This window comes from Notothenia rossii, assembly GCF_949606895.1.
Source record: "Notothenia rossii genome assembly, chromosome: 2".
Classification (NCBI taxonomy): Eukaryota; Metazoa; Chordata; class Actinopteri; order Perciformes; family Nototheniidae; genus Notothenia; species Notothenia rossii.
This window is the reverse complement of record NC_136904.1, coordinates 74,279,693-74,292,268: the sequence shown is the minus strand read 5'-3', so window position 1 is coordinate 74,292,268 and position 12,576 is coordinate 74,279,693. Positions and strand designations below refer to the sequence as shown.

The window sequence follows — 12,576 nt, the reverse complement described above, 5'->3', positions numbered from 1 at the left end:
TATTATTTGATCTATTCCACCACTTAATCCCAAATAATGGAGAGGTGTGTTGTAGGTGCCTTAAATAACCCCTTATTTTCTAGTGAGATGTATTTTTATGTTCATATAATAGTGATTTCAATGCCACCCCAAAATGATCACTGGTTCCATCCTGGCCACCCCGCTGGAAATGTCCTGGCTCCGCCACTGCTCATAAAACTTAAGTTGGGACGGGTTGATTCAATAAGAACCGCTGCGCTGTTATTTTGGTCTATCCAAGTTTCAGTTCAAACTTGATGTGAATTCTGTAAATGTTTAAATCCATCTTATTTAGTGCAACATATTTCATATATAATTTATTCTTTGTCTAAATGACATTATCTGTTTATCCCGGCCTGTGACCTCACTACTGCCATCAGCTTTTCAGATAAAACCTCGGCCAGCACAGTAAGGCTACTTACTGCTGTCTAAAGTGTATTATTCATTTACCTCCTATGTTGATTCAACACACCAACAATAGTCATGTTTGTTGTTTACGTACATTATTAAATCAATGATCTTCCTGTAATATCATTGGAGTTTGTAATGGCACCCTTAACGTCTGAACCATGTGTGGCCTGTTACTAGAAGTAGGGTGTTTTCTAATTTGGAAACTCTGAAAGTAATAACAATCGGTTATTAATATAATTGTCTTTTATTTCTGCAATGCTGTAAACAATTTTTTATAAGACAAGAACCTATCCAAGAACAAGAACATGTCCATAATTTATTGGGAATAGAATTTCTCCATATTCCTCAAATCATTATTCCTATCATACATATATATGGTTTCAACGTGTAGCAACTTAACAGAAATATATGTTTTCTGTTTGATGAGTGTCTTAAGAGTAGAGGAGTAAAGCTGATACGTTTTTTCTTAAATGTAGTGAGTCCTCGGCACCAGCCGGTTGTCATTGAGTTGTTCCCAGAGGAGTTGAGTGGGTATTTAATAAAAAAACATCCAAAAAGTTTCCACAAATTGCCACACATTTTTTATATATTATAGTAGCCTATATACAGTATTCATAGCCTACATATATTAATCCAATCCAATCCATTTTATTTATATAGCACATTTAAAAACAACAGAGTTGAACAAAGTGGTGTACATCAACAACTGTATAAAAACATAGCATAAATACATAAAAACAGACAGGACATGAAACAAATGTAATACACGAGACAATGAAACCAGATCAAAAGCCACAGACTGAAAAACTCTCCTGCATGACGTAAAAACAATACTAAACACTAGTAAGATAAAAACCCAAATTGAAAAGCACAAGTGTCATACCTGGTCTGTAAAAGCCAGGGAAAATAAGTGGTTTTTTAAACGAGATTTAAAAACAGGCAGAGTTGGAGCAAGTCTAACCTGGAGGGGTAATTAGTTCCATAACTTTGGAGCTGCAACAGCAAAGGCTCTGTCTCCTCGCTGCTTTAGCCTCGATTTTGAGACTTCCGGCAGGAGTCTGTCAGCAGACCTCAGTGACCGTGTGGGTGTGTATGGTTTTAAAAGATCTGCCAGGTACGGTGGGGCTAAACCGTTTAGGGCCTTGTATGCAAACTGTAACATTTTAAATTGTATTCTAAAATGGACTGGTAGCCAGTGTAAAGAGGCGAGTACAGGTGTAATATGTTCACGCCTGCCTGTCCTTGTAAGGAGGCGCGCAGCAGCATTCTGGACCAGCTGTAGGCGTGACAGGGAAGCCTTGGTCACTCCAATATAAAGAGCATTAGAGTAATCTAGTTTAGTGGATATAAAACAATGTATTACTTTCTCAAAGTCATTAAAAGAAAGGAAAGGCTTGACCTTTGCTAAAAGTCTGGGCTGAAAGAAGCTGGATTTTATCACAGAGTTAATCTGTTTGTCTAGTTTAAAATCACGATCAATCTGTACACCCAGGTTTGTGACAATGGGTTTCACATATGGGACAAGAGAATCCAGCACAGGCGGGGCATTGGGGCCACCACTGGGTCCAAATATTATCACCTCTGTCTTTTTTTCATTGAATTTTAAAAAGTTCAAGGCCATCCAGGCTCTGATGTCCTGCAGACAGTCAGACAGACCTTGCTGAGGGTTTGGGTCATTTATTTTCAGGGGCATGTAGATTTGCGAGTCATCTGCATAAAAATGAAATGAGACACCATATTTCTTAATGATAGCGCCCAGGGGGAGCAGGTACAGGGAAAATAGAATCGGCCCAAGAATGGAGCCTTGGGGTACCCCGTATAGGAGAGGAGCAGAGGAGGAAGTAAATTCATTAAGATTTACATTAAAACTTCTTTCAGAAAGATACGACTTAAACCAGTCTAGAGCAGTACCACTGATTCCCACAAAATGCTGCAGGCGAGAAATGAGAATACTGTGATCTACTGTGTCAAAGGCAGCTGTCAGGTCTAAAAGTATAAGAACAGCACTGTTCCCAGAGTCAGTAGCTAAAAACAGGTCATTAAAAACCCTTAAAAGAGCAGATTCAGTGCTGTGGAGGGGTTTAAACCCAGACTGGAATACCTCAAGAATGCCATGCACATTTAAGAAGGACTGCAACTGCTTCAGTACCACTTTTTCAAAAAAGATTGGACATAAAAGGAAGTTTAGAGATAGGTCGAAAATTGTCAAAAACAGAGGTGTCCAGGTTTGGTTTTTTAATCAAAGGCTGGACCACAGCATGTTTTAGGCACTTTGGTACTTTTCCTGTAGTCAGGCTGCTGTTAATTATATTAAGAACATTAAGTCCAATAATGTCCCAGATTTCTTTGAAAAATCGCGCAGGGACAACATCGCTTGGAGAACCTGAGGGTTTCAATTGAGCAACAATTTCTATTAGAGCAGGAAGTGACACAAGCTCAAACTGATCCATAGCAGCTGAGCAAGTTTCCATGACAGATGGATCATGGGAAGGAAGTGAGATGTTTGCTCTGATGGCGGCGACCTTGTCAATAAAAAACTGAAGAAACGCCTCACAGGTTTCAGTGGAGGTTACTAAGTTGATGGATTGTGGGACATTTAGTATACAGTTTATAGTGCTAAAAAGAACACAGGGTTTATGACAGTTATTACGTATAACATCTGAAAAATACTGCGTTCTCATTCATAACACTCCGTTCGATGTCTCACTATGGGATGTGCCTCATCGCGGAGCAAACAGAAGCATCAATCTCATTACGCCAATCCTGATTGGCTGGTGATCTTGACGTCAGCGTCAGGGAATCCACCCACCCTATAAGTAGCTTGCGCCACGTCATTCAAACATCTCATCTCGCTTCAGAGCACATCTCGACATATCAGTAGCCGGGCTAGCTTAATATTCCACAGACTGAACCCAAAGCTAACTTTCGGTCGACGGGCGCTCGCCGGGTACTTTTCTGCTTCGCAAGAAGACTGTTAATACTAACACACCAGTTAGTATTGCAATCTACCTCGCCGTTTCTTTCTTCGGAAATAAAGGTAAGGTTTTGATTTTTCAAGCTAGTGACACACCTGTTGCTAGCTTGCCTTCCCTCACTACCGACACCACGGTAGCGAGGACGTTTTTTCTTTTTCTCTCTCACACCAGAGGAGGGGAAGATAAAAAGGTATTAACACACCAGTTACAATTATTTGAGAATACAATTCTACACCGTCGCTTTTTCTCCGGATTAACGACAGGTGGGGAAATAATTTTTTCTCGGCAACGTACCTGTTACGAGCGGGTCCTTTCCACGCCGTCACCACGGCAAACGAGATGGACGCTTCTCTCCCTCACACCAGAGGAGTCAGGGACTCGGAGGCTCGGCTCTGTGGCTGCGGGTTGAAGATATCAGGCACAGACTCACACCAGGTCTCATAGCCGTGGGAACATGTTTCAAATGGGGGGTGCTGTGGGGATGACACCAGGGCCGGTTTTGACCAATTTGCTGCCCTAGGTAAGATTTTAGCTGGCAATGACAAACCTCTACAAAAGACCAATACACTACAAAAAGAGAAACGTATTGATATGGTGGACAGCTTATATAAAAAGGCTTCAAATGTATTTAGTATTGCATGAACATGTTGAATTGGGGGGTGGACTTCAGATCCTCTAAGGGGGTCCGGGGGTGCCCCCCCGGAAGATTGTTTTTTAACATTTTAAAGTAAAATACTTCAATCTGGTGCACTTTGAGCGCCCAATTACTAGAAACTGATCTAGGGGATACAACTCTAAACACCCATGTGAAAAAGATAGGTTTGTATGTGAACATAACTAATAACCTACCATAGCCAATAACAAATAAATGTAGGCTAACTTGTTTTCTTTTTGTGGTTCATTTATATCTTATTTTACCAGTTAACATTTATTTATTTATGCATATTTTTAAATCTCTCCAGTTTTAAACAATATTTTTGGTTAACTGTCCTATAGTATACATTGGAATGATTTCAAACCTATTGTTATTTTTCCTAATGGGGTAATTATAAAGGTGTCCCTTTGAAGTATTTGCTTACATAAATTGTGATCAAAACGTTTGAGACCCACTGAGATAACTTAGACTAAAGTGAACTATCTAAACCCTCAGAGTCCTTTACCTCACTGAGCCTCTCAGTCTGACAGGAGAGCTCTCCTCCACATTATTGTAGAAACAGCTTCTCATATCCGTTAGCGCAGCAGAAGCTAACAACAATCCCCACCGGTACCGGTGCACCCCCTCTCTCTATCTATCTATCTATCTATCTATCTATCTATCTATCTATCTATCTATCTATCTATCTATCTATCTATCTATCTATCTCTCTCTCTCTCACTTTGGCTGTGAGCTGTGGGCGCCTGATAAGCCAACATTCCCCACTTTCATCACTTACAGCGCCCATCGTACAGGGCAATTGGAAAATGTAACCGTGGTGAAAAGGGTGTTATCTTTACTTAATTATGAATGTTGTTACATCAAGGCTGAAAATTCGTTTTTTTTGGTATTATATTTGCATTTAATCTTGTGGAAGTGCAGATCCCCTTTCCTCCACCAGGGGGTGCTGCAGCACCCTCAGCACCCCTACTTCCCACGGCCCTGCCAGGTCTGCTCGTCCTGCCTCGGGCTGGAACACGCCCAGGAGGCTATCGAAAACCCCGGCTCGTGCGGGCATTGTGCCCGCTTCACCATCAAGAGCCTCCGCCGACGGCTAGCATGCCAAGCTAGCTTGTCGGGACAGGACCCCCTCATGTCCGCTGTTTCGCCGGCCGGCAATCAAGACATGGGGGCGTCCGCCGCAGAAATTGAGCCCCGCGCTGTGTCAGGCTGGGGCTCAATAACAGCGGCAGCCGCTGAACCGGAGCCCCGCGCCGTGTCAGGCTGGGGCCCGGTGGCGGCAACAGCTGCGAGAGCGGAGCCCCGCGCTGTGTCAAGCTGGGGCTCCCAACTGGACCTCACCATGGTCTCGGAGGATTTCCTGGAGTTGGACTACATGGAGGACGAAGAGGATGCCTCTGAGTTCCTCCTGTCCGACTCGGATGAGCAAGAAGATGATATCTTCGTGTCATCAGCTCAGGCTGCAAAGCCGGGAGCGATGGCTGCTCTCCTGGGCGATAGCGCACCAGCTTCTCCCTGTCTGAGCATGGACCTGCTGTGTCAACGCGCCGCGTCCAGGCTGGACATCCCATGGCCTGAAATGGCCAAGGAGAACTCCAGGTCTCGCTACAAGGGGAAGACTTTGCCCCAAGCAGCGAGGACAAAGAGGCAGCTCCTTCCAGTCTTCCCGGAGATGCTGGACGAGGTGTCGGTCTCGTGGAGAGACCGCCCCTTCAGTAATAAGGCCCCAATCCAGGGTGCCTCGTCCCTGGACTGTGACGGTATGGAGAGGCTCGGCCTGCTCCGCATACCGCCTATGGAACCGCTGGTGGCAGCCCACCTCCAACCGAGGCTGGCCCCGACACCAAGCAGGAACCCCACGCTACCGGTGAAGGCAGACCGATTCCAGTCAGCGATGACGGAACGGGCCTATAAAGCCGCAGCGTTGTCCGCCAGGGCACTCAATGTCTCCTCACTGCTAACCGCCTACCAGGCGGAGCTCTGCGAGGACCTGTCGAGCAAACCTGGGCCGGCCGTGTGGGACGAGATCGCAGCGATCATGGACATTTGCCTCCGTGTGCAGCGCTGTGCAGTCCCGGACACGGGCAAAGTCATGGGCATAATGGTGGTACAGGAGAGAGCCAGGTGGCTCAACCTGACCAACTTCCAGACCGGGAAAAGGAGGATGTTCTCGACATGCCTATCGTTCCCGAGGGTATTTTCAACTCCGCTTTAGTCTCGATGCAGCGGAGGTGTGAGTCGAAAAAGAAGGAAGACGAGGCCCCCCACCTCTGTCTCCCCCGAAGGGTCCAGCCGCTACCTGCGACAGTCTCGCGTCAGTCCTTCACCCAAGTTGCCTCACGTCCTGCCCGGTTCAAGGTACCGAGGCAGCAGAGGCCACAGCCCGCCCCGAGTCCCCAGCCCAGGCAGGAGACGAGGACGAGCTGGCCGAGAAAATCTCCGGTTCCGGCAGCAGCCGACTCAGATTTTCAGTCACCAGTCGAGGAAGAAGAAGCGGGCGGCCTGACTGCCTCCTCTCCTCTCCTCGGTGACAGAGCTGGAAGTTCCCTGTTCCCCAGCTCCAGATGTGTTTCCAGGGTGCCACCAGGCCCCCATCTTCCCGCCGCCTCGAGTGATGCCGCAACGCCATCCTCAAGTTCGCGCCAGAAGGGAAACAGACTTAATACCAGAGACAGCGAGTTCCGCTATCTGACTAAGTCACAAAAACACATGTCACAAATACCGTTGTTTTCAAATAAACAATTTTTCACTGTCGCATCCAGGCTTCAAGTCGAGGGCGCAGTCCAAAAAATGAAAAGAAAAACAATAAAAACAATAAACAGTCTGTCACCTGTCCCTCTTTTGAGAGCAGCTACGGCCTCTCTCAAAAGGCGGATAATAGGTGGGTCTGTGAAGGCACCACCGCCAGGCGCATGCGCAGTGCCGGCTGGAGCTGTGAAGACACCACCGCCACGCGCATGCGCAGTGTCGGCTGGGGTTATCAACCTGGGGTACCGCCGTGTTCAGACGCCAAAGGGCCCCATAACACAACAAATGGAGACTCAGAGGGAAAGAGACGTGACATCTCCGCTCGCTTTAAGGAGCGAAAGGTGGAAGATGCTCACAGCTTCTGCTTGGGTTTTCAAGACAGTAACACGAGGCTACAGGCTCCAATTCGCTGTCACCCCCTCTCGCTTCTCGGGCATTCTGTATTCACAAGCCCGGGGAGAGTCAGCCCATATTCTGGAGCGAGAGATTCTCTCGCTACTAGAAAAGAAGGCTATATCTATAATACCCGCCGAACAGAGTCAGAGCGGCTTTTATTCGAAGTATTTCCTCGTTCCCAAACGGGGAGGGAACGGAATTCGGCCAATACTAGATTTGAGAGCTCTGAACAACTATCTCAAAAGATACAAATTCAGAATACTCACTCACACATCTCTGCTACGTCTCGTGCGACAAAACGACTGGTTCACATCAGTCGATCTGAAAGATGCGTATTTCCACATTCCAGTATATTACCCACACAGGAAATATCTGAGGTTGGCATTTCAGGGTGTCTGTTACGAGTACAGAGTACTTCCCTTCGGTCTGTCTCTCAGTCCAAGAGTGTTTGTGCGATGTACGGAAGCCGCGATCGCCCCGTTAAGACAACAGGGTATTCACCATGCAACCTATCTGGACGACTGGCTGCTTCTCGCACAGTCGGAACAGGAGGCTATTACGCAGACAAATATCCTCGTAAAACACCAGCTAGACCTGGGTTTCATAATAAACACAGAAAAGAGCATGTTGTCCCCAGCCCAGACTGTATTCTTCCTGGGTCTACACCTGAACTCGGTGCCCTTTACGGCCCGCCTGTCAGCGGAAAGAGTGAAAGCTTTCAGAGCTTGTCTCGCTCATTTCAGGCTGCGCAAACATGTTCTCTTCAGATCATGTCTGCGGCTACTGGGGCTCATGGCGTCAGCCATCCTGGTGGTGCGACTGGGACGCTTACACATGAGGGAGTTTCAGCGCTGGGTAGCCGCCCTCAGACTAAACCCCGCACGTCATTGCGCGCGGAGAGTGATGGTCACTATGAAATGCGTAATGGCACTGCGCCACTGGCTGCACCCGACTTTTCTAGTACAGGGCGTGCCTATGGGTGCTGTCCTATCGCGGAAGGTGGTCACCACCGACGCATGTCTGACGGGCTGGGGAGGTATTTACGAAGGTCGACCGGTGAGGGGTCTCTGGAACAGAGACCTCCAACGGTCGCACATAAATTACCTGGAGCTTTTAGCGGTGTTCCTCACCCTGAAACGCTTTCTGCCTTTTCTCAGAGGACACCATGTCCTCGTGAGGACAGACAATACGACCACAATATCGTATATAAACCGTCAAGGGGGTTTGGGTTCTCTCCAGTTACACATGCTGGCACGCAAACTGATCTTGTGAAGCTACGGTCGTCTCCTCTCTCTGAGAGCGACGCACGTACCAGGAGTGATGAACCTCGGGGCAGACCTGCTGTCCAGAGGTGTATCACTGTATGCAGACTGGACTCTACATCCAATGGTTGTGAGTCAGCTGTGGGTGCGTTACGGCCGAGCCGCGGTAGATCTGTCGAATCAAAAGAAAATGCTCATTGTCAGCTGTTCTTTTCAATGCGCGATCTAAACGCACCGTTAGGCGCGGACGCGCTCCAGCCCGTTTGGCCTCCGGTCCTCCTGTACACGTTCCCACCTCTGGCTCTGATACCCCCAACTCTGGCCAGAGTGAGAGAACAGCGCCACACACTGATCCTGATAGCTCCGCACTGGCCTGCAATGTACTGGCTGGCGGAGATTTATCAGCTGCTGTGCGGACAGCCGTGGCAGCTCCCCCTACGCTGGGACATACTGTCTCAGGCGGGGGGGACGATCTTTCACCCACACCCGGAGCGCCTGGCCCTATGGGCCTGGCCCGTGAGTGGTACAATCTGAATACAGTGGGTCTCTCGCAGAAGGTGATAAACACTATTCAGAGTACAAGATTTTCCTCCACCAGGTCTCTCTATGACTGTAAGTGGAGGGTGTTTGAGGAATGGTGCCTTCAAAAAGGGCACACCTCTTTACAATGTCCTGTTGGGTGATTTTATCCAGCGCCGTATAGACTGAGAGTTACGTCATCTCCGTTCACTCCAATGGACCACTTTTTTACAGCAATGGCGGATCGTGGAGCCTCTCAATCGTTCCCCGAAAGTTAGCGCCAAGGCTAGCAGAGCTGTAGAGTTGCAGAATAATAGACCGTTCGTGACGGACTTTTAAAGGTAAGAAGAAGTTTAAAGATTTATATTGCGGATATTATCAGTACATCTGATTCAAATTAACATGTGTATTAAAGGATGTCACTGGATTATCCCTAAATTAGTAGATTTAGGGAACGTTTACAGATAACAGATAAAGCTAGGATTCCGGATCAAGTTAGCAACACACGTTGAACAGCCTTTTAATTGTAAATTCCGTTCTCTTAATGTCATTTCGTCCAACGTTGAATTAGAGAAGAGGGTCTTCTAAAAGGGATTGTATGAGGGGGTGGAGGGAGTTAAATATTAGATAAATATAACTTTGGTGCATGTAAGAGTGAGTGTTTTTAGCAGAGCCATATTGTGTCCTTGTGATTATGTTGATTATTACATGTCTGTATAATGTTGCAGCTCAGCTGATTTTGGATTGATGGCAAAGGGAGAGGGACTTAAGTGAGAGTGAAAACACAAGGTAAGTTTAATACTACTGTTTTATATAAGTAAGCATACTAAACATGTATTCTATCACTGTATTATATAAGTAATCTTGTTAGTAACCTACTGTATGGCAGGTGGAGGGGCAGTGATGTTACAGGTGGAGGAGCAAAACTGCAAACTCACAAGACAGAGAAATCAAAGTTTGTTCTCCAGAGAAGAGGTTGATTTCACTTCATTTATTTCATATTTTCTAAAGATGTGGAAATGGCAACAAAAAAAAACTTGAGAGCTGCAACCAAGACAACTGTAACAACATGAGTAGAGAGCCACCAAGGTTTTTCAAGTCCATCTCTTACTCCATTTTGCCAACCCAAATGTCCAGGTACATGACGGGACACCTTGCTTGTTTTTGTTGTTTGCGCTCCTCTGGCTGGGTGCTGGCAGGTGGAGGGCAGTGATGTTGGCAGGTGGAGGGGCATTGATGTTACGGGTGGAGGGGCATTGATGTTAGCTGTTACAAACCAGGCTCAAACTTAACACATTGCATCCTTCTTTGCAGTGTCCTTAATCCTGGAAGGGGAATCTGCAATTCCTGCAGAGTTTTGTAACCCGTTGGTCCGCACGCAAAGTGAATTTTTAAAGCCTTCTTAATTGTCTCATTGCTCCATTTCATCCCCTTTGTGGTGAGTCTGCCTAATGCCTTAGGTTGGTCTTTTTAAAACGTTTTCTTATATTTGTTGTCCCTAATTTTCATTGTTTTCTTGAGAGCTGCATTTTCCTTCCTGATTTTTCTTAGTGCAGACTTTGCTTTTTTGGTGATTCCTTCTTGGCTCTTTCATTTTCTCTTTAATTTTTTTAATAGATCTGTTTGACTGGCTGCTGGTTCCCTCGTATGCTGACTGGCTGCTGGTTCCCTCGTATGCTGACTGGCTGCTGGTTCCCTTGTATGCTGACTGGCTGCTGGTCCCCTCGTATGCTGACTGGCTGCTGGCTGAGTGGGTGGTGTCCACCCTCCCTGTCTCTCCTCACTAGCCATGTCCTCTCTTTCTTCACCCTCACTTTCCTTTCTCTCAGTCTCCTCATCCCTTCTTCCCTCAATCTTTGAGACTAATGTAAGTAGAAGACATGGCACTGTGGATTTTCGAACATTTAAAATATTATACCACTTAAAAATAAGAAATATGACTTTTGTTACTAAGAGTTCATACTTATTATACCTGTGTCACCTTTCACACTATAGCTGTGATCATGAGCTATGGGCTTTGTAGATACAGGTCATGGGGTGAATCGTGGTGCAGGGGCCCTTCTCTTTTTGACCACAGGGCGATGCACGAAGATGGTGGGTATAGCCTCTGGTCTCAGCCTAGTCTTGCCCTTTTTTGTCTTGACAAACTGGTCTGCATCAAAATGTGCCTGTGGAGTGACTTGAGGTTACTTCACACACAGAACAACTCAGTTTTGTCTGCCCACATACATATTCCATAGTGGTTGAATACACAGTATTAGGAAACACTTTATACTTACTGGACATGTTATACTCATTACATACTGTATATAAAATATGACCAAGAATGTGAGACAACTTTATAGAAATTCATATCACATCTGTTACTGATGCCATTTGTCATACTTTGTTAAACTCACAAATAATAAAGTTCCATAACTTCAGTTGGGAACAAAGGCCACACCTTATCTCCCCAAGGCAATTTCCCATCCAATAGGTGTGTTTTATAAGTGTGTATAACCCTTTCTCCTGTCTGTTACTCCCTCTTTCAGCACAAGAACCAGAGGGGGATTCAATGGAGCCTGAATACCTGCATTGAGACCCTCACCCTGCACCCTGAGTCTCAGCTCTGTGTTTTTCAAGCCTTTCCCTGTTTTTTTGTATTAAACAAAACATTAAGCTTTCCCAATGGTGTGGTTTTCGTTTTGTGAAAAAGTGCAAATGCAGTGTTTGTATATAATATCCTCACATATTTTTTTGCTGTTGGTCGTGAAATTGCTCCTGCTGACTTGAGCAAGCCATTTTTTCCTCCGCTCTGTGTCAGTGGGGAAGCCGTACATTCGTACTCCTTTCTCGGAGTGATTTGAGCATCCCCAGGCAGCACAGCAAACCATGGTGGCGACTAGGAGGCAGCACAGCAAACCAGGACAACACGGAGGAAAAGGCACAGACAAACTGCATGATATGCTATTCAATGTTTATTGAATTCCATGTATTTGCAATGGATGTTCCTAAAACAACACATTTAACATCATCATTATGCTGCTGCTGCTGCTGCTAGTCCTTTGATAGTCACCTGTCGTTCTCCTCTCCTTTCTGAAAGCCATAAAGATGACATTAGTCATTTAGATAACTTTTGTCCTCAATTACCATGGGATTACTGAAACTACCATGAATTTAAGAAAATTGTAGAAATTAATCTAATCTGAATTTTGAAGCGTTCCTTTAGATCCCCTCCCTCTAAATATATCAAACATTAGAAAGTGATGCTCCTGACTACCATACAAGTTTAAGAAGATAATATTGGTTTTAAAGAATTCAAAGCTATAAACAGCAACAGGCTCTTTAACCAAGGCACTGTTAGCCTAACATGTAAACTAGTTGTTCACACTAATCCTAATATTATCACTTAATATTAGCAAATTCTATTTTATTTTTTAAAACATATTGATGTAAATACATACACATATCGATTTGTTTTATAAATATTGCAAATCAAAACCTTTATTCACTAATAATTATCAAAAATCGTAGTTCTATCTCCTGTTATCAATGCATTCACATTGCCTGCCATGAACTTCCGGGGAACGATCCTCGTCTGCATGAACCACGT

General features: G+C 45.6%; 1 protein-coding gene and 1 long non-coding RNA gene across 4 annotated transcripts in view; both read left to right on the top strand.

Moving 5' to 3' along the window:
* Window positions 1-12,576, top strand: part of LOC307027925 (olfactory receptor 4B13-like) — a gene marked incomplete at its 5' end in the record, with an annotated part of 66,331 nt that overhangs the window by 14,107 nt on the left and 39,648 nt on the right. The window lies entirely within an intron of this gene.
* LOC307030120 lies at window positions 7,966-11,647 on the top strand. Of its 3 annotated transcripts, XR_013805541.1 has the most exons (4): window positions 7,966-9,325; window positions 9,713-10,422; window positions 10,602-11,078; window positions 11,516-11,647. It is a non-coding gene; the product is annotated as an uncharacterized lncRNA (long non-coding RNA). The 3 variants fall into 3 exon arrangements; XR_013805542.1 differs by lacking the exon at window positions 7,966-9,325 and having other exon boundaries at window positions 9,644-10,422; XR_013805543.1 differs by lacking the exon at window positions 7,966-9,325 and having other exon boundaries at window positions 9,646-10,422; window positions 10,602-10,851.